At 42.0% G+C, this 23,340-nt stretch overlaps 1 protein-coding gene and 1 long non-coding RNA gene across 4 annotated transcripts in view; one reads left to right on the forward strand and one right to left on the reverse strand.

Moving 5' to 3' along the window:
• Positions 1–23,340, reverse strand: part of LOC140724772 (centrosomal protein of 128 kDa) — a 612,511-nt gene that overhangs the window by 214,486 nt on the left and 374,685 nt on the right. The gene's annotated exons all lie outside the window — the stretch shown is intronic.
• Positions 1–23,340, forward strand: part of LOC140724774 (uncharacterized) — a 154,742-nt gene that overhangs the window by 74,728 nt on the left and 56,674 nt on the right. The window lies entirely within an intron of this gene.

The following is a 23,340-nucleotide window of genomic DNA, read 5'->3' on the forward strand; positions in this document are numbered from 1 at the left end:
TCTTCATTTTGAATGCAGAGATTCCTATGAGTGGGCTAAAGTTCAAAGTAAATTTATTATCAAAGTACATATATATCACCATATACAACTCAGAGGTTCATTTTCCTGCAGGCATACTCAGTAATCTATAGAATAGTAATTATTACAGGATCAATGATAGATAAACCATAGTGCAGTAGACAACAAACTGTGCAAATGCAAATATAAATAAATAGCAATAAATAACAACATGAAATAAAGAGTCTATTGGTTGTGGGAACATCACAATGGTTGGGCAATCTCTAACTCAATGACATTAAGATAAAGAAGTGACTGTAGACTTCAGGAGAGAGAAATCAGAGATTCATGAGTTGGTACTAATCGGAGGATAGGAGATGTAGAAGGTTAGCAACTTTAAATTCCTATGTATTACTATTTCAGAGGACCTTTCTGGACCCAGCACATAAGTGCAATTGCAAAGCAAACACGACAGTGGTTCTACTTCCTTAGGAGTCTGTGGAGATTTGGCATTACATCTAAAACTTAGACAAACTTCTATCGTTGTGTAGTGAAGGGTGTGTTAACTGGCTGCATCACAGCCTGGTATGGAAACACCAATGCCTTTAAATGCAAAATCCTACAAAAGGTAGTGGATTTAGCTCAGTACATTGAAGGTAAAACCCTCCAAACTATTGAGCACATCTACATGTTACACTACCATAGGAAAGCAGCATCCCTCATCAGAGATCACTATCACCCAACCATGAGTCATAGAGGGATGCTGAGCCAGGTTGGGATTTTTCATAAGAGTATTGGAGAATTAGGGGGTGATCTTATAAAATCACGAGGGGCATATATAAGGAGAATGCACTCAGACTTTTTCTCAGGTTCAGGAATCAAGAACTGGAGGGCATATGGTTAAGGTGAGAAGGGAAATATTCAAAAGGGACCAGAGGGGTAGCTTTATCACCCAACGGGATGTCATTATATGGAATGAGCTGTCAGAGCAAATGGTAGAGGAAGATGCATTAAGAATATTTAAAGTACACTTGGACAGGTCTGTAAGTATGAAAAGTATTGAGGGATAGAGGCCAAGTCAAACAAATGGGACTAACTAAGATGGAAATCCAGGTTAGCATTGACCAGTTGCCACAGGACCTGTTTCCATGTTTAATGACTCTATATCTGCCTTTGCTAAGATGTGACTGCTGTGGCTTGAATTCAAACTCCACCTTGGTAAGGAAAGAATTTAAACTGAAGCAACTAAATAAATCTGGAATAAAATTATGCTTCAGTTGTAGTGATCATAAAACTACCGTATTATCTTATAAATCCATCATTCACCAAAGCCCTCAAGAGAAGGAAAAGTGTCTTTCATACCTACCAGAGTCTAAAGTTCAAAGTAAATTTATTGTCAAAGCACTTACATATATGTAACCATATACTATCTTGTCACCATATACTATAATTTTTACTTTGAACTTTGAAGCAATAGTCACCCTTGGGAAAGAGATTCTCAATATCTACACCATCAGTCAGTACATTGTATGTTCCAATGAATCACCACTCCTTCCTTTAAACCTCTGTCACAGTCTGTAAAAGAGAAGAAACTTCCTTTTCTACACTGCAGTTCCCTGTGTGTCAGATTCCAAAAGCAATTTACAGTCAGTAAATTAACTCTGAAACACATTCAATACTGTACCACAGGAAACAAGGCAAGCAATTTACATGCTGAAAGCCCCCACATCCTGTAATGTGATGATAACCAAATCATCTATTTTAACATGTAAACTCAAGAGACTATAGATTTTGGAAGCAGAAGCAACAAACCATCTGCTAGAGGAACTCAGTGGGTTGGAGAATGTGTTAGGCTCAAAGTCTACATCAGAATAAGCATCAACAGGGTAGATGGCCAGCAGAGAGGAAGGGGATAGGTGGGATAAAGGTGAGTTGATTAGTGGACTGACAGGGAGTGAAGAATAATGAGTAGATGGATAAACACAAGAGATTCAGCAGATGCTAGAAATCCAGTGTAACATATACAAAATACTGGAAGAAATCAGCAGTTCAAACAGCATCTATGAAGATTAAGGGTCTCACCCAAATCATTGAACATTTATTCCTCTCTATAGGTTCTGCCTGACCTGCTGAGTTCCTTCAGCATTTTGTGTGTGTTGGGCAAATTAAGTCAAGTGAAGGAGGAACTGGGATCAACTTGTGAGTCAGAGACTGGTGGATGATAGATGGACTCAAGCAAAAAAAATCGTAAATCATAAAATGGTGCCAATTAGGGGCGAGCAGCTCCGAAGGGAAACATCAAGTATTCCCGTTCAAGACCACTATAGCTGAAATCCACAGACACTGCTATGGGTAAGCAACGTCATTTTAAGACATTTTAAAAGATCTACAATGCCTTTAAAAAGTATTCAGTCCCTTGTAATTTTTCATGTTTTATTGCTTTACAACATTGAATCACAATGGATATAGGTTGGCTTTTTTTGACACTGATTAACAGAAAAGACTCTTTTGTGTCAAAGTGAAAACCAATCTCTACAGAATTATCTAAATTAATTATAAATATAAAACACAAAATAATTGATTGCATAATTACTCACCCCTTCAAGTCAGTATTTAGTAGATGCAACACACAAAATGCTGGGGGAGCTCAGCAGGCCAGGCAGCATCTACAGAAAAAAGTACAGTCAACGTTTCAGGCCGAAACACTCTCTTTGGCAGCAGTTACAGCCTTGAGTATGTGGAGACAGGTCTCTATCAGCTTTCCACATCTGGACACTGCAATGTTTCTCCGTTTTTCTTCACAAAACTGCTGAAGCTCTGTCAGATTGCATGGGGATCGTGAGTGAATGGCCCTTTTCAAGTCCAGCCACAAATTTTCAATTGGAGGTCTGGACTCTGACTTGGCTACTCCAGAACATTAACTTTGTTGTTTTTAAGCCATTCTCGTGTAGCTTTGGCTTTATGCTTAGGGTCACTGTCTTGCTGGAAAGCAAATTTTCTCCAAGTCCAAGTTCTCTTGCAGACTGCATCAAGTTTTCCTCCAAGATTTCCCTGTATTTTGCTGCATTCATTTTACCCTCCACCTTCACAAGCCTTCCAGGGCCTGCTGCAGTGAAGCACCCTTACAGCGTGATACAGCCACCACCATGCTTCACAGTAGAGATGATGTGTTTTTGATGATATGCGGTGTTTGGCTTACACCAAACAAAGCATTTATTCTGATGGCTAAAAAGCTGAATTTTCATTTCATCAGACCATAGAACCTTCTTCCAGCTGACCTCAGTCTCCCACATGCCTTCTTTCAAACTCTAGCCGAGATTTTGTGTGAGTTTTTTTTAATAGCAGCTTTCTCTTTGTCACTCTCCCATAAATTTGCGGCTGGTGAAGCACCCGGGCAACAGTTGTTCTATGTGCAGTCTCTCCCATCTCAATCACTGAAGCTTGTAATTCCCCCAGAGTTGTTAATAGGTCCCTTGGTGGTCTCCCTCAATAGTCCCCTTCTTGCATGGTCACTCATTTTTGAGGACAGCCTTGTTTAGACGGATTTACGGCTATGTCATATTATCTCAATTTCTTGATGATTGACTTAACTGTACTCCAAGGGATATTCAGTGACTTAAGGGTCGGGCAAAGTGATGACGGTGCTAAACGGCGACTCCTTTGCTTGCATCTTCGGAAACAGCTCTTCTTCTATCTTTGATGTCTTTTTTTTTATCCTTTTCAACATTTTTTTGAAGACCCTGACCTGGATTACACTCTGACTTAGTTTTTTTGCGGGAATGGGAGCCACCCTCAGGGCCTCACGACCAGCAGCATTTTGATATCCCAAGGATGTGGCCTGGAAGACGAGCATGCATTCAGGTTGCCGGAATTTTGTGGCTCTAGATACGGGTGATTCAAAGCCAGCGCCTCTGACTGAGGTGTCAAAGGAGAACACTGAAAACTGGGAGCAGCCGATTAGCTACCATGGGCTGTGTGTCCAGAGACCTGAGCTCTCTGGGTGCAGAGCTCAGAAAATGCGACGCAACAGACTTTAAACATCATAAATCAGCAAGTTGTTTGTTATGTCTCCTCTCTCACTGTGAAATGGGGACACTTCTTCTTCCCTTATTAGGGAGAGAGAGAGAGCCAGTGGTATGTCGAATTACCGGGTGAACGAGTAGTACTTGGGGCACTGCAGGTCTGTGATTTTATTGATGCTTTGCTGCACACCACACTTGAATGCTCAGTGGGGGGGGCACCGATGTTTGTTTGCTGGTGGGGAGGGGGGAGGTGTCATTACCTTGCTGCTACTTGTGTGTGGGAGGGGGTAGCTTGGGGGGGGGCTTTGGGGTTCTAACGTTTAACTGCCATTCATTCTTTGGGGCACTCCTCTGTTTTCATGGATGTTTGCGAAGAAAAGGAATTTCAGGATGTATATTGTATACATTTTTCTGACATTAGATATACCTATTGAAACCTATTGGAAATTTTCTTGTATCCATCTCTTGATTTGTGCTTTTCAATAACCTCTCTGTGGAGTTGCTTGGAGTATTCTTTTGTCTTCATGCAATAGTTTTTGCCAGGATACTGACTCACCAACAGTTGGATCTTCCAGATACAGGTGTATTTTTACTACAATCAATTGAAACACCTTGATTGTACACAAGTGATCTCCATTTAACTAATTATGTGACTTCTAAAACCAATTGGCTACACCAGAGGTGATTTGGTGTGTCATATTCAAGGGGGTGAATACTTATACGATCAATTATTTCATGTTTTATATTGTAATTAATTTAGATCACTTTGTAGAAATCTGTTAACACTTTAACACTTTTTGTGTTCATCAGTATCAAAAACACCAAATTAAATCCACTGTGATTCAATGTTGTAAAACAATAAAACATAAAAACTTCTGGGGGGGTGGGTGAATACTTTTTATAGGCACTGTATCTATACTCAAAATCAATGGATGCCAGACTGCAGACTCAGGAAGCGAGTGCAATTACCCTTTAAGAAAAAGGAAGCGAGGAACCCGTGCTGAGCTTCAAGTAAGATTGAATGCAGAGGCTTTAGACCCCCTCTCCCAACTATCCTGCTGGTGAATGTACAGTCTCTGGAAAACAAAATTCAAGACCTAATGGCAAGATTGCTGTACCAGAGAGACATCAGGAATGCTGTGTACTTTGCTTCAGGGAAACATGGCTATCCCCTGCTAGTTCACCATTCACAATAAGGACAAGACAGCTCAGTCTTTTAAAGGCAGAGGAGATGGGTGTATGCTTTATAATTAACTCAACGTTATCCTTTATATCTGCCGAGGGAGATTTCCACCATCATCCTGGTAATAGTGTACATTCCATCTCAGGCCAACATCAGGCAGGCACTAGAGAAGCTAAGCTCCATAACCTGCAAGCACAAAAGAGCATACCCTGATGCCTTCCCTATCATTCTGGGGGATTTGAACCAGGACAGCTTGAACAAGTGTTTGAACAACTACCACCAACATATCACCTGTGGAACCAGAGGAGCCAATATATTTGACCACTGTTAAACCACCATCAAGAACGCTTACCATGCCATCCCACACCCAGTGTTTAGAAAGTCCAACCACCCAGCTGTACTTCAACTCCCAGCATATAGGCAGAAACTAACCATTCTGATTCTGATTAAAAAGTGTAGCTGGGTGGGGAAGGGAGGGTGAAGATGGAGACAGCAAGGAGGGTGGCTGATAAGCAGGAACATAAAGAGTACTAGTGCTATAATATGATGTAAGGAAATTAATGGTAGGAACCATTAGGGGAGAGGTGCAAGGCTACAGAGAGCATTCTGATTGGTCCCATCACCATCTGGTATAGAGACTCCAATGCACAGGATTAGAAAAAGTTGCAAAGGATTGTAAGCTCAGTCAACTCAATCACAAGCACTAGCCTTCCCAACATTGAGGACTTCTTCAAAAGCCAGACCTTGAGAAGATGGGATCCATCTTTGATGGACATACCTTCTTTTCATTACTCCCATCAGAGAGGAAACACATGAGCTGTAAGATGCACATTCAGTGCTTTAGGAACAAATTCTTTCCTCTGCTGTCTGAATTCTGAATGACCAATGAACCCATAAACACTTCCTTGTTATTTTAATATTTTGCTCATTTTTTACACTATTTAATTTTTTAAATATTTATTATTGTATAGTAATTTTATGTATTGAATTGTACTGCTGCCACAAACCAAATTTAACAACATATGTCAATGATAATAAAACCTAATTCTGATTCAGAGATGAAACCAGATGGGTGGGGAGGGGTTTGAGGAGAATTGTGGATGGACCAAGAGGGGGAGGGGACAAAAATGAGTGATGCAGTGGTTGGAGAGCAGGAATGGAAAAGGGAGAAAATTGGGGGACCAGGGGATGCTCAGAAGGAAAAAAAATGAGGATGGGGGAGGGCTGCAGGGGAACATCCTGAAGATGAGGGCTATCTGAAATTGGAAAACACAGTGTTCACACCATAAGGCTGTACACTACCCAGGTGGAATGTGAAGGATTTTTTTTCTAGTTTATGCTGCATCTCATGCCAATAGTGCAGAAGGTTGAGGATGGACAAGCTTGTGAGGAATTGAAATGCATACAGCTGGGAGAGCTCAGAATGGCTGTTACATACTGAGCACAAGTGCTCTGAAAATCAGTTACCAAGTCTGCACTAAGTGTCATTGATGTAGATGAGGCCATATTGTGGGCAGTGGAGGAAGTTCATGTGAAGCTTTACTTCACTTGGAGATCTTCCATCCACAGAAGGATCACCATCCATTTTAACAATGTTGTTTAAGAATAAAGATTTTCCAGATCTGATATTGATCAAGAATAGTTTGAAATGTCTTCCCCTTAGAATACACTACAAAACTCACTTAAAGGCAGCTTATGAATGAGAATCAGGATCAGGTTTATTATCATTGACATTTGTTATGAAATCTGTTGTTTTGCAGCAGCAGTGCTACGCAATACATAAAATATACCATAAGTTACAATAAGAAAGATATATAAAATAAGTAATACAAAAAGACAACAAAATAGTGAGATAGTGTTCATGGGTTCATGGACCATTCATAAATCTTAAGTTGGAGGAAAAGAAGATGTTCCTAAAAGGTTGAGTGTATGTCTTCAGACTCCTGTACCTCCTCCCTGATGGTAGTAATGAATAGAGGGCAAGTCCTGGGTGGTGGGGGTCCTAAAGTCGGATGCTGCCTTCTTGAGACATCATGTTTTGAAGGTGTTGGTGATGGTTGAGGAGCTAGAGCCCTTGATGGAACTGGCTGAGTTTACAACACTCTTCAGGTTTTTCCGATCCTGTGGATTTGCGCCACCATACACAATGCAATGTTATGATTCAAAATAGCTGCCTGATTGTGCTTTTAAATTACTATGGTCAACCCAGCTCGATTAACATAACAAAACGAAGGATTCTTTTCTCATTTATCCTGTTCTGATCAGTTATACCTGCACTTTCTGTATGTTGCTAATGGCTCTTTTATGAAAGGTTAGTAATTGAACATTTGTGTACAAGAAATATTACTCAGAGTTCAACAGAATACATGAGATTTAATTAGTTCTTCTAGGCAATAGTATAAAAGATGGAACAATTTTATAGGTATTATGTTTTTACGCTAATGCGCGCACAATTTCCTCCGATAAAGAAGGGCAAGAAATATGCCACAGCCTGGATTTTCAGACACCATATCTTTTTGCATTCAATCTAGCTAACAACACTTTCACCAACCAGGCTGCTTCCAACAAAAGAAAATCTTTGCCTCTTTGCTTCCTCGGGATATTGTCATAAAGGTCTGATAATTAACCTTCAATTGTGGTAAATCGCGTAATTGATTTGACACTGAACTTCCACTGTTCCACACTGTCGGATGATAGAAAACATTGTTGCTAACAATGACAAGTGCCTACTATTTCATTTAAGTCGAGAAACCCTGGCAGCCAATTGGTACACACTGAGATCCTAAAAACAGGAATGAGAGAATTGGAATTGATAAATAATCTAATTCTTTTAATGCCAATTTTAATAATGCTGTTTACATTGTAAATACATGCTGGTATCTATGTACTGTATTTCAAATGTGAAAAATAAAGTTATCAGTGTACATATATGTCACCATATACTACACTGAGATTCATTTTCTTGCAGGCATTCACAGTAGAACAGAGAAACACAATAGAATAAATGAAAACTACACTCAAAGATGGAAAAATAATAAATGTGCAGAGGAAGATAAACTGCAAATAAAAAAATAAGTAAATAAATAAATCAATGAACATGAATTGTAAAGTCTTTGAAAGTGAATCTGTAGGTTGTGGAATCAGTTCAGTGTTGAGATCAGTGAACTTATTCACACCAGTTCAGGATTCTGATGGCTTAAAGGTAATAACTGTTACTGAACCTGCTCATGTGGGACCTAAGGCTCCTGTACCTCCTTCCTGATGGCACAATGAGAAGAGAACATGGCCTGGATTATAGGGAGTTCTTGATGATAGTCGCTGCTTTCTTGTGGCAGGCTTCCTATAGATATGCTCAATGCTGGGGAGGACTTCTGTTGTGATAGACAATTATGTACATCTTATTCCACATCCATACTTCTAATTTTACCTTCATATAATTCTTTATAATTGTAGAATGTTGTTTTAGTTCCATGTCACACCAACACACCAGAGCAAATTCCTAGTATATTTACAACTTCTAAATGTGTATAGGAACTTGATCCTCCTTCTTCTCCTTTTGCATTCAGTGATGCAGCATCATATTATTACAACACAACATTATTCTATGATTCACACTATTTAGTTTCAACAATAAGATATTCATCTCTATCTGGAATGCACTCAACCCCTGTAGTGACCACGGTCCTGGAATCAATCCCTCCCCCACCCCCCACCTTTGTACCAGTGGATACTACATGTATCTTCTCTGGGGACACACAGGCGTGGGCATAACCCTGGAAGAGGGACAGGCAATCGGCTTGGGAAAAACCATTGAATGCCTGCTGCCTAGACCTGTAAATGCTCACCTTGGTCGGGCCCAGGAACAAACAGGGTGGTTTACATCAGCCATGATTGAATGACAAGGCAGACTCAAAGACTGAAGGGCCTAATCCTGCTCCTATGTCTTCTAGTCTTATGATCTTTATAATTGTCACATGAACTGAGATACAGTGAAAAACATTTGTTTGCATGCCACCGAGACAGATCATTCCATATCTTAAGTGTATTGGGGTAGTAAAAAGGTAAGAATAGTGCTACAGTTGCGAGAGTGCAGTGCAAGTAGACAAATGAACTGCAAGGCCATCGTGAAGTAGACTGGGATATCAGAAGTTCATCCTTTTGCACACGAGAAGTCTGTTAAAGAGCAGTGAAGTAGAGGAATAAGGTAAGATCGTAGCATCATAAAGCATTAAAAAAACTTAAACAGATCCTTCAGCCAATCTAGTCGGTGTTGGCTTGGTCTTCTGCCTACTCCCATCTACTTGCACCCAGACCATTGTCCTTCATGCCTCTCTCATCCATGCAATTATCCAAAGTTCCCTTAAATGCTGTCATTAACCACTTCTTCTGGCGGCTCAATCTGCACCCTCTGAGCGAAGAACTGATTTTGAGTAAAGGATGAATGTTGTCTAGAGGTTCTAGAAAAACTTCCTTGATCTTCTTCAAAATGTGTCAATGTATTCACCAGGAGGAACAAGAAACTATAGAGGCTGGAAATCTGGAGCAATACACAAAGGAACCGGAACTCAGGGACAAGCACTCTGGAGGAACTCAGCAGGTCGGGCAGCATCTGTGGAAACGAGCAGTCAACGTTTTGGGCCAAGACCCTTCATCAGGACTGAAGAAGGATGAGGCAGGGGCCCTATAAAGAAGGTGGGGAGAGGGTGGAAGGTGCCAGGTGAAAAATCAATCAGAGGAAAGATCAAGGGGTGGGGGAGGGGAAGCAGGGAGGGGATAGGCAGGAAAGGTGGAAGAAGGAATATGTACACAACGCTGGAAGAACTCAGCAGGTCAGATAGATAGATAGATAGATACTTTATTCATCCCCATGGGGAAATTCAACATTTTTTCCAATGTCCCATACACTTGTTGTAGCAAAACTTTAATAAAGTTTTAATAAAAGCATTAATAATAGCTTTTAAAAAGTTCTTAAGTAGTTTACTTAAATACATTAAATACAATCAACCCCGGCACTTTAACATATCTTACTCCTGGCGGTTGAATTGTAAAGCCTAATGGCATTGGGAAGTATTGACCTCTTCATCCTGTCTGAGGAGCATTGCATCGATAGCAGCCTGTCGCTGAAACTGCTTCTCTGTCTCTGGATGGTGCTATGTAGAGGATGTTCAGGGTTTTCCATAATTGACCGTAGCCTACTCAGCGCCCTTCGCTCAGCTACCGATGTTATACTCTCCAGTACTTTGCCCACGACAGAGCCCGCCTTCCTTACCAGCTTATTAAGACGTGAGGCGTCCCTCTTCTTAATGCTGCCTCCCCAACATGCCACCACAAAGAAGAGGGCGCTCTCCACAACTGACCTATAGAACATCTTCAGCATCTCACTACAGACATTGAATGACGCCAACCTTCTAAGGAAGTACAGTCGACTCTGTGCCTTCCTGCACAAGGCATCTGTGTTGGCAGTCCAGTCTAGCTTCTCGTCTAACTGTACTCCCAGATACTTGTAGGTCTTAACCTGCTCCACACATTCTCCATTAATGATCACTGGCTCCATATGAGGCCTAGATCTCCTAAAGTCCACCACCATCTCCTTGGTCTTGGTGATATTGAGACGCAGGTAGTTTGAGTTGCACCATATCACAAAGTCCTGTATCAGTTTCCTATACTCCTCCTCCTGTCCATCCCTGACACACCCCACTATGGCCGTGTCATCAGCGAACTTCTGCACATGGCAGGACTCCGAGTTATATTGGAAGTCTGATGTGTACAGGGTGAACAGGACCGGAGAGAGCACGGTCCCCTGCGGCGCTCCTGTGCTGCTGACCACCGTGTCAGACCTACAGTCTCCCAACCGCACGTACTGAGGTCTATCTGTCAAGTAGTCCACTATCCAATCCACCATGTGAGAGTCTACTCCCATCTCCGTTAGTTTGTGCCTTAAGATCTTGGGCTGGATGGTGTTAAAGGCACCATCAGGCAGGCAGCCTGGTCAGGCAGCATCAGTGAGAAAAGAGTAGCCAACGTTTCGGGCCGAGACCCTTCATCAGGAATGGGGGGGAGGAGAGGGCCAAAGCCCAGTAATAGAGATAGGGGAAGGGGTAGGACATACAGGCGCCAGGTGGAAAACCAATCAGAGGAAAGATAAAGGTGGGGAGGGGATAAGCATGAAAGAACTGTAGAGATAAAGAAGCAGAAAGTCGAAAGGGGAGAAAGGCAGAGAGGGACCTGGGATAGGGAGAGGGGGAGGGGGAAGGAATTACCAGAAATTGGAGAATTCAATGTTCATACCACCAGGCTGGAGGCTACCCAGACGGTAGATGAGGTGTTGCTCCTCCAACCTGAGTTTGGCCTCATCATGGCAGTAGAGGAGGCCATGTATGGACATATCTAGATGGGAGTGAGAGGCAGAGTTGAAGTGGGTGGCAACCGGGAGGTCCTATCTATTGTGACGGATGGAGCATAGGTGTTCGACGAAGCGGTCCCCCAATCTGTGTCGGGTCTCACCGATGTAGAGGAGGCCACAACGGGAGCACCTACCCCCTCCCCTATCTCTTTTACTGGGCTTCAGCCCTCTCTTCCCCTCCATTCCTGATGAAGGGTCTCGGCCCGAAATGTTGGCTACTCTTTTCTCACGGATGCTGCCTGACCTGCTGAATTCTTCCAGTGTTGTGTACGTATCCTTTGATCCACAGCATCTGCAGTTGTATTTTTGTGTTTTGAAAGATGAATAAGGAATGTAAGGGGAAAGCACTATGGGTAGTAGAAGAAGGCAGAATCATGAAAGAGGTAATAGGCAGCTGGAAGAGGAGGCAGAGTGAAAGTGGGATGGGGGAAGGGAGAGGGAGGGAATTACCGGAAGTTGGAGAATTCGATGTTCATACCAAGGGGCTGGAGACTACCCAGACGGTATATGAGGTGTTCCTCCTCCAACCTGAGTTTAGCCTCATCATGGCAGTAGAGGAGGCCATGTATGGACATCTCCGAATGGGAATGTGCAGCAGAGTTGAAGTGGGTTGCAACCAGGAGATCCTGTCTGTTCTGGCGGAGGTTGCTCGATGAAGCGGTCGCCCAATCTGCGTCGGGTCTCACTGATGTAGAGGAGGCCACACCGGGAGCACCGGATCCAATAGATGACCGCAACAGACTCACAAGTGAAGTGTTGCCTCACCTGGAAGGACTGTTTGGGGCCGTGAATGGTGGTAAGAGAGGAGGTGTAGGGACAGGTGTAGCACTTACGCTTGCTGGGATAAGTACCAGGTGGGAGATCTATGGGGAGGGACATGTGGACCAGGCAGTCATGGAGGGAATGATCCCTGCAAAAAGCGGAGAGGGGTAGAGAGGGTAAGATGTGCTTAGTGTTGGGGTCCTGTTGAAGGTGACAGAAGTTGTGGAGGATACTATGCTGTATCCGGAGGCTGGTAGGGTAGTAGTTGAGGACAAGGGGAACACGGTCCCTGTTGTGGTGACGGGAGGATGGGACAGTCCTTCCAGGCAAGGCAACACTTCACTTGTGAGTCTGTTGAGGTCATCTATTGCATCCGGTGCTCCAGGTGCGGCCTCCTCTACATCGGTGAGACCCGACACAAATTGGGGGACCGCTTTGTCGAGCACCTCCGCTCCATCCGCCACAACAGACAGGATCTCCTGGATGCCACCCACTTCAACTCTGCTTCACATTCCCATTCAGATATGTCCATACATGGCCTCCTCTACTGCCATGATGAGGCCAAACTCAGGTTGGAGGAGCAACACCTCATATACCGTCTGGGTAGTTTTCAGCCCCTTGGTATGAACATCAAATTCTCCAACTTCCGGTAATACCCTCCCTCTCCCTTCCCCCATCCCACTTTCACTCTGCCTCCTCTTCCAGCTGCCTATTACCTCTTTCATGATTCTGCCTTCTTCTACTACACATAGTGCTTTCCCCTTACATTCTTTCTTCACCTTTCCTGCCTATCCCCTTCCTGTTTCCCTTCCCCCACCCCTTGATCTTTCCTCTGATTGGTTTTTCACCTGGCACTTTCCACCCTCCCCCCACCTTCTTTATAGGGTCCCTGCCCCCTCCTTCTTCAGTCCTGACGAATGGTCTCAGCCCGAAAACTTGACTGCTCGTTTCCACGGATGCTGCCCGACCTGCTGAGTTCCTCCAGCAAGTTTGTACGTGTTGATTTGACCACAGCATCTGCAGTGCACTTCGTGTGGATCTCAGGGAGTCAGGCAGAATCCGTGGAGGGAAAGGGAAAGTTAAAGTTTCGGATCAACCCTATATATGAAGAACCCTGGACATTCCTACAACTTCTCTGTGTATCTTCTACATCCTTTTACACATGGAAGAAGGAAAAAGGGAGGACTATATTGGAGGGAATTGTTAAATTGAACTTGAAGTAGATTAAAAGGTCAGCATAACATCAAGGGCTGAAGGGCCTGTACTGTGTTCTGTGTTCTTCAAACTGACAGAAGACATTGTTTCAACATCTTATTTAGAAGGTGGCACCTCTGTCAATGCAACACTGCTTCAGTACTGAATTTAAAGATTAAAGGTCTTTAAGATTAGTTTTATTTGTCACATGTACATCAAAACATTGAAACATACAGTGAAATACATTATTTGCATCAATGATTAACACTGCCCGAGGATTGCAGGGGACAGCACACAGATGTCGCCATGCTTCCAGCACCAACATAGCTTGCCCACAATCTACTAACCCATATGTCTTTGCACTATGGCAGGAGACTGGAGCAATCTGAAGGAATCCACGTGGTCACGGGGAGAATGCACAAACTCCTAACAGACAACAGTGGGAACTGGACCCCAAGCGCTGGCACTGAAAACTGTCATGCTAACCACTATGCTATTGTGCCATTGGAGTGGGATTTGAACTGAAGCTCAGATACACGGACAAGAGTGCTGCACACTGGATACTTCAGTATCTTTAACTCTAGGAACTTGGCCTGGCACAGAAGCAAATTCCAAATCATAAAACATAGAAGCCTACAGCGTAGTACAGGCCCTTCAGCCAATGATGTTGTGCCAACCTTTTTAACTTGCTCTAAGATCAGTCTAACACTTCCTTCCTCTATTACGTTCCATTTCTTGATTTTCCATGTGGCTATCTAAGAGTATCTTAAATGCCCCTAATGCATATGCCTCTACCACCACCCCGGATGATCGTTCTATGCATTCAGTATTTTCAGTGTGAAAAAATATACACTGGGAATCCCCCAAATATTTTCCTCCCATCACCTTAAAATTATGCCCCCTGGTATTGGCCATTTTGCCCTGGGAAAAGTCCCTGGCTATCCATTCAATTTATGCCTCATCATCTTGTATACCTCTATCATCCTCCTTTGTTCCAAAGAGAAAAGTCCTAGAGGGCTCAGCATATCCTCATAAAACATACTCTCTAATCCAGGTAGCTTCCTGGTAAACCTCCTCTGCATCCTCTCTAAAGCTTTCATATCCTTTCTATAACAAGGCAACCAGACACAATATTCCAAGTGAATTCTAACTAGGGTTTTACAGCTCTCCAACATTATTTCGAGACTTATTCCCCCAGCTATTGAAGGCCAACACACCATACACTTGCACAGCAATTTTGGAGCATCTATGGAGATGGACTCCAAGATCCTTCTGTTCCTCTACACTGCTAAGAATCATGTTATTGACCCTGTTTTCTGCCTTCAAATTCAACTTTCCAAAGGGAATCATTTCAAACTTCTCCAGGTCGATCTTCTACCATTTCTCAGCTCAGCTCTGCATCCTGTCAATGTTCCACTGACAGCTACAATAAAGTTCTACAGTATTTACAAGTCCACTAACTTTCCTGTTATCTGCAGACTTACTAATTTATCCCTCCACTTCCCAATCCAAGTAATCAATAAAAATCACAAAGAGCAGGGGTCCCAGAATAGATCCGTGCAGAACACCAATTGTCATTGACCTCCAGGCAGAATTGGAATGGTGTGGGATTTAGCAATGATGGTCTGAAATGTTATCAATCAGGAAGACTATTAAAATTGTCAACTGCGTTCCTGACATGATATAAAATAATTACCTTACCTCAACCCTCAAGGAGGACTTTTCATTGAAATATACCAGTCAAATGCTGAAGAGGATTCTTAATCTGGGTAAATGCCAGCAATCCGCAATGAACAGAGCAAAGCAACATTCATTTGTTTTATTTCCTCTAATATCGTTCCATAACAGGGCTCTCAATCGTGATCAAAGCAACAATTCCATTTTGACAAATTGCACAGATTTGCTTAATTATTCTCCACAATTGGTCTGCAGTTGGATGAAGACAAAGCCATGGAATGCTAATGAGAACATAAAATCCACCCACATTTCTGATGTTTCCTTACTTTTGTGTTGATTATCACAGAGAAACTCCAGTAACAAGGTTAGCAAATCATAAACACAAGAGATTCTGCAGATGCTAGAAATCCAGAGAAACTCACAAAAGTGATGGAGGAACTCAGCAGGTCAGGCAGCATCTATGGAGAGGGATAAACAGGCAACGTTTCAGGCCAAGACCTTTCATCAGGACTGGAAAGGAAGGGGGAAGATATCAGAATAACAAGATCGGGGGAGAGGAAGGAGTACAAGCTAGAAGATGATAGATGAAGCCAGTTAGAGGTAAGGTGGGTGGATGGGAGAGGGGGGAATGAAGAAAGAAGCTAGGAGGTTGTAGGTGAAAAAGGAAAAGGGCCGAAGAAGAATGAATCTGATAGGAGTGGAGAGTGGACCATGGGAGAGAGGGAAGAAGGAGAGGCACCAGAGGGAGGTGATAAGTAGGTGAGGAGAACAGAATAGGTAAGAGGGGAGTCAGTATAGGGAATGGAAAAAGAGAGATAGGGTAGAGGGGGAGATATTACCAGAAGTCAGAGAAATCAATGTTCACACTGTAAGGTTGGAGAATACTCTGGTGGAAAAAGAGGTATTGCCCCTCCACACTGAGAGTGTCCACATCGTGTCAGTAAAGGCAGCCATGGACCAATGTGTCAGAAAGAGAAAAAGGAAGTGGAATTAAAATGGGTGGCCACTAGGAGATCCTCCCTTTTGGGGGCAGAGTAAAAGTGCTCCACAATCAGGGTTAGCAGGTTCCAAATGTACAACTAAACTAATTTTTAGATCCAATCGTTGGCTGGGTTTAAAAAGTCCTCAAATGTGCTTTTTAAGCTTTGAATGGTGAAATACATTTTTTGATTCAAATTATTTTCCTCCCTCAGTACAGTGCAGATTTTATAGATGTCAAGTTGCCCACAAATTAGTTAGAGGTTTCCAGGATTTCAGATTTCACACAATTCATTACCTCTGGAATTAACAAATGTTCATTAGGGTGTATTTTAGCCCCTTTGAAATATTACTGATTATTGCAGCTAACCCCCTCACAATGTTGAAGGAACTCAGTAGGCCAGGCAGTATCTGTGGAAAAGAGTACAGTCGACTGTGTTGCTTGGATTTCCAGCATCTGCAGATTTTCTTTTGTTTATTATTGCAGCTAAACCGCTTTTCCTGTCACAACTATCTTTTTTTAATAGAGACACACCAATTTCAAACAAGTATAAACACCTGTACAAAGCAGTAATTTTGGATCCTCAGTTGGTTCAGTTTGCAGTATAGTCTTCTAGTTATCCTTTCAGCCATTTTGACAATTTACTAAATTTACAAAAGGTTAGATTGATCTTAGAGTTGATTAAAAGGTCGGCACAACATCATTAGTCCAAAGTCCTGTATTATGCTGTGCTGTTCTATGTTCTAAATGTTTTAAAAGTGTATAGGCAGCACTATAGCAGCACAGAAGCAAAGTGGTTGGTGTAACGCTTCCCAGCACCACTGATTGTGATTGGGGTTCAATTCACTGCTCGTAAGGAGCTTAAACATTCTCCCTGTAACCGTGTGGGCTTCCTCCAGATGATCCAGTTTCCTCCAACATTCCAAAGACATATGGGTTACAGTCAATAAGTAGTGGGCATGCTATGTTGGCACCAGAAGCCTGGTAATACTTGGGGTCTGTTTCCAGCATAAACCTTGGACTGGCTGTTCACTAATGCAAACAACGCATTTCACTGCATGTTTCAATATACAGATGACAAATAAAGCTATCTTTATCTTTAAAGTGAATGTGCTGACTGAAGATTACCACGAATTGCAGCTCCCCAGCTGATAGTTGAAATTCCTAGCACTTTGGCACTAAGAAAACATGCAATACCCCACATGATGAAAACTGCAAATACTTTGGTTGTCTAGACTGGTATCTGGTCTGAAATAGCATCAGTGACATCGAGCACAGCTCAGCATTCCAGGAGCCTCTTGGCTGGAAGATATGTAGTCAAGGCCAAAGAGATCCATACAAGGTTAATAATTTATGCATAAGACCTGCCTTTAAAAATCAACTCTTCATTTATGAAAAAAGTTATACTTTAAATCCAGTTTACTTTAAATCTGCTTGAGAATGAGTATTGTAAAATAAAGGAAGATATTTCTATCATCTATTTTTATTACATATATTGAGATTCACAGAGAAAAGTAAGAACAGAATTAGGCCATTTAGCCCATTGAGTCTGCTCCATCATTCTATCATGGCTGATTTATTATCCCTCTCAATCCCATTCCCCTGCCTTCTCCCCATTGCCTTTGATGCCCTGATTAATCAAGAACCTATCAATCTCTGCTTTAAATATACCCCAGTAACTTAGTCTCCACAGCAATGAATTCCACAGATTCACCACATGTTGGCGTAAGAAATTCCTCCTCATTTCTGTTCTAAAGGGGCATCCTTGTACTCCTGAGGCTCTACCTCTGGTACTATTGAAAACATTCTCTCCACATCTTCCCTGCCTAGACCTTTCAATATTCAATAGATTTCAGTGAGATACGCCTTCTTCTAATCTCCAATGAGTACAGCCCCAGAGCCATTAAATGCTCGTCATATGTTAATCCTTTCATTCCTGGCATCATTCCTCTTGACCCTCTCCAATGTGAGCATATCCTTTCATAGATAAGTCACCCAAAACTGCCCCTTGTGTTATGCCAATCAGGAAAGCACTGGTAAATGGCAATGGAAACAGATTTAATAATGGCTTTCAAAACTGAGTTGGGTAAAAGCCTGAGGGGGAAAATACTGCAGGGATGTAGTGGACAAGGAAAGTGGAATTCATGGGACAGTTTTTTCAAAGAGCTAGCACAATGACAATGACATGAAAGGCATCTCCTGATTCTAGTATCTGTAGACACATCATGTTAAATCATGTGATATTTTCAGCATTTCGCTCCTCACAGAGGACAATGAATGATTGGTATTTGGTTTAGTGTCATACACACCAAGATACAGTAAAGATTTGACTGCGTGCCATCCAGACTGATCACTCCATACAGAAGTAGATCGAGGCAGTACACAAAGGAAAAGTAATAAAAATGCAAAATAGAGTGAACAGAGAAAGTAGGCTTACAAGCAGATGATGTAATATGCAATATTAATGTAAGGAAGGACAAGTCAATGATTGGGTACAAATGCAGACAGAGTGAAGAGTTAAGTTGTACCACAGAGGCAAAATTTAAAAAGGCAAAGAATGCAGAACTGAAGGAGCTGTATTTAAATGCACGTAGCATTTGGAATAAGGTGGACGAACTTGTGGCACAATTAGGGATTGGTCAGTATGACACTGTGGGCATCACTGAGTCATGGCTGAAGTCATAGTTGGGAGCTTAACATCAAAGGATATACTTTATATAGAAAGGACAGGCAGGAAGGTATAGGCAGTGGTGTGTCTCTATAGGTAAAAGATGGAATTATATCTTTAGAAAGAGGTGACGAAGGGTCAGGGAATGTCGAATATTTGTGGGTGGAATCAAAAAAAAATTATGGGAATCATATATAGGCCGCCATATAGTAGCCAAGATGTGGGGTTGAGATTGCAAAGGGACTTGGAAAGGGCATGTAGTGATGATAATGTCACAATTGTTATGGGGGACTTCAATATGCAAGGCGATTGGGAAAACCAGGTTGGTATTAGATCCCAAGAGAGGGAATTTGTTGATTGCCTACGAGATGGCTTTTTAGAGCACCACTGCTCGAGCCTACTCAAGGAAAGGCTATCTTAGATTGGGTGCTGTGTAATAACCCAGATTATATTAAGAAGCTTAATGTAAAGGAACCCTTAGGAGGCAGAGATCATAATATGATTGAATTCATACTGCAGTTTGAGAGGGAGAAGCATAAGTCACATGCATCAGTACTGCAATTGAATAAAAGGAATTACAGAAGCATGAGAGTGGAGCTTGCCTAGTTGGATTGGAGAGGGATACTAGCAGGGATGACAGCAGAAGTTTCTGGGAATAGTTCACAAGGCACAGGATAGATATGTCCCACAGAAGATGTGGTTCTTAAATGGCAGGGCTAGGCAACTGTGGCTGACAAGGGAAATTAAGGACTGCATAAAAGCCAAGGAAAGGGCATATAAGGTAACAAAAGTGAGTGGGAAGTTGGATAATTGGGAAATCATCCAACAAAAGACAACTAAAAAAGCTATAAGAAGGGAGAAGATTAAATACCTAGGGCAACATAGCGGATAATATAAGCAGGATGCTAACAGTTTTTTCAGTTATATAAAGAATAAAAGGGAGGTGAGAGTTGATATTGGACCACTGGAAAATGATGCTGGAGGTAGTAATGGGGGACAAAGAAATGGCAGGTGAACTTAATAAGTATTTTGCTTTTGGTCTTTACCGTGGAGGACACTAGCTCTGTACCAGAGATTCAGAGTGTCAGGGATCAGAAGTGAGTGCCATTACTATTACAAAGGAAACAGTGCTAGGTACACTCAAAGTTTTTAAGATAGATAAGTCACCTGGACCAGATGGACTACATCCCAGAGTCCTGAGAGAGGCTGCTGAAGAGATAACGGATGCATTGTTCATGATCTTTCAAGGAGCACTTGATTCTAGCATGGTCCCGGAGGACTGGAGAATTATAAATATCACTCCACACTTTGAGAAGGGAGAAAGATAAAAGAGATGAAATTACAGGTCAGTTAGCCTAACCTCAGTGGCTGGCAAAGTGTTAAGAGCTAATTTAGAGGTTTTGGGAGACTAATGATAAAATAAATTAAAGTCGCCATAGTTTCTGTAAAGGAAAATCTTGCCTGACAAATCTGTTGGTATTCTTCAAAGTAACAATCAGGGTGGACAAATAATAGGCAGTGGATATCACTTATTAGATTTTCAGAAGGCATTTGATTACGCGCCTCACATGAGTCTGTTTAACAAGATAAAATCCTATTGTGTTACTGAAAATATACTGGCATGGATAGAGGAACAGCTGACAGGCAGGAGGCAGAAAGTGGGGGGCCTTTTCTGATTGGCTGCCAGTGACTAGTGGTGTTCCTCAGGGGTTAGTATTGGGACTGCTACTTTTCATGTTGTTTGTCAATGATTGAGATAGTGGATTTGATGGCTTTGTGGCAAAGTTTTCAGATGATACAAAGATAGGTGGATGGGGTAGGTAGTGCTGAGGAAGCAATGCGATTGCAGCAGGTTTTGGACAAATTGGAAGAAAGGGAATACACCATTGGGAAATGTATGATAAGGCATTTTTGTAAAAGGAACAATAGTGCACCCTATTATCTAAATAGTCAGAGGAGCAGTGTGACTTAGGAGTCCTTATGCAAGACTCCCAAAAGGATAATTTGGAGGTTGAGTCTGTGGTAAAGAAGACAAATGCAATGTTGGTATTTATTTCAAGGGGAATAGAATATAAAAGCAAGGAGATAATGCTGGTGCTTCATAAGATACTAGTCAGGCCACACTTGGAATATTGACAACAGTTTCGGCCCCATATCTCAGAAAGGATGGGTTGTCATTAGAGAGAGTCCAGAGGAGGTTCATGATGATGATTCTGGGAATTAAGGGGTTAAAATATGAGGAGCATTAGACAGACTTGGGCCTGTACTCACTGGAATTTAGAAGTACACACGGGGATCTCGTTGAATCCTACCGAATGGAGTGGATGATTTCTCTGGAGGGGATATCCAGGACTAGAGAGCACATTCTCAAAATAGAGGCATGACCTTTTAGAATAGAAGTAAGGAAGAATTTTTTTTAGCCAAAAAGTGGCGAATCTGGCTAATGCTCTGCTGCAGATTGCAGTTGAGGCCAGGTCCGTGGGTATATTTAAAGCGGAAGTTGATAGATTCCTGATTGGTCAGGGCATCAAGAGATATGGTGAGAGGGCAGGTGTATGGGATCGAAGGGGATACAGGATCATCCATGATGAAATGGTGGAGCAAACTCAATCGGCTGAATAATCTAACTCTGCTCCAATGTTTTATGGTCTTATGGTCTAAAGTGCAGTGCAGATAGAGAAATAAGGCACGAGGGCCATAACAAGGAGATTGAGAGATCAAGAATGAACATACAAGAGGTCCATTCAAGAATCTGATAAAACAGAAACTGTATTTGACCCTGGTAGTACATGTTTTCCAGCATTTGTATCTTCCTCCCAATGGGAGCAGAGAGAAAAAAGAATGACAGTGGTGAGAATGGTGTTTGAAAGGGCCTACCTTAGGCTGTGGGAAGTGCATGTGGGCACTGTTGTCAGATATTGTTTTCTTACACAAACCTTTCAAACTATTCCAAAGTTCATCCAGTGCTTCCCTCCCTTCATCTATGTGCCTACCTAAGAGTCTCTTAAATGCCCCGTGTATCTGCCTCTAACACCACTCCTGCCAGCATGTTCAAAGCACCCATCAGTCTGCGAAAAGAACCTCTGACACCCCTCCTATACTTTCTTCCAATCACCTTAAAAATATGTTCATTCTGGGAAAAAGTCAATGGCTATCCATTCTATCTATGCCACTTATCATCTTGTATAACTCAACCAAGTCACCTCTCATCCTTCTTCACTACAAAGAGAAAACCCCAGTTGCACTATCTAGCTATCTCCCTATCTATCCATATATTATTATTTATTTTATGTTTTTATTGTAACTTATAGCAATTGTTAGTGTCCTGCACTGTACTGCTGCTGCAAGACAACAAGTTTCATAACATTTGTACTGTGCAAAGGTCTTCAGCACCTTAGATATTTTGTATGGTTTCAGATGGTATGGCCTCCAGAGTCCTAATCTCAACATCATTGAGACTGTCTGGGATATACCTGGACAGACAGAAGCAAGCTAGACAGCCAAAGTCTGCAAAACAACTGCATCAAGTTCTCCAAAATGCTTGAAAAACCCTACCAGCCATTTTTCTTATAAAACGGCATGACAGTGTACCTAAAAGAACTGATGCAGTTTTAAATACTGATTTTTTTTACTGTAACTGCTCTTTATATATTCTTATATATTTTTGATATTTAGAAACTTTTCATTTCATTATTTTTTAAAAGCATCTTCACTTCACAATGTTTTTTTTACACATTGCCTAAGACTTTCTGCACAGTACTGTGTGTCTGTGACAATAACCCTGATTCTTATTCTTGTGGTTGAAGAATTGACTATCTGTTGAGACTTGTACTCCATGCTGTTGAACAGTGCATTCAGAGAACATGTCCTGAGTATTCAAACTCAGTCATGGGTCACTGTATAAATCATGTATTGTAGAGTGCAGATTCATTTATAACCATACTACTAACTTGGCAGGCCCAACTAAGCTTGTAACCAGTAAGCTACTAATATTGATGTTGTGGGTGGGGCAATCAGTGAAGCAGGTTTACTGATGTTAAGGTTTGCCAGAGGAAACAAGTTGGTCCCAAGGTCAAGGCAACATCTGGTGTAAATGTTACCTATCATTTGTCTGGCTAAGCCTGAGTTGTACCCAGGCTTTCTTCTTGACGATTTCTTGAGATTAAGATGTGTAATTGAAATTAAGTGCTTTCATTAGGCCAGGTGGGATTTTTGCTAACAATTTGAAATGGAAATTTCAAAGATTGGTACTCCAGGCCAAATTCTAGAGGGAATGTTATTGAAGAAGCCTCAAACAGGTCAAGAACTCTTCCTGATGAAGGGTCTTGGTCTGAAGTGGTGACACTTTATTACTTTCTGCTGATGTTGCCTATCCTGCTGAGTTCCTCCAGCATTTTATGTGTGTTACTCTTCCCCAAGATGGACTTTTCCGTGGACTTGAAATTAAATAGCTGG

Source organism: Hemitrygon akajei, chromosome 3 (assembly GCF_048418815.1).
Source record: "Hemitrygon akajei chromosome 3, sHemAka1.3, whole genome shotgun sequence".
Taxonomy (NCBI): domain Eukaryota; kingdom Metazoa; phylum Chordata; class Chondrichthyes; order Myliobatiformes; family Dasyatidae; genus Hemitrygon; species Hemitrygon akajei.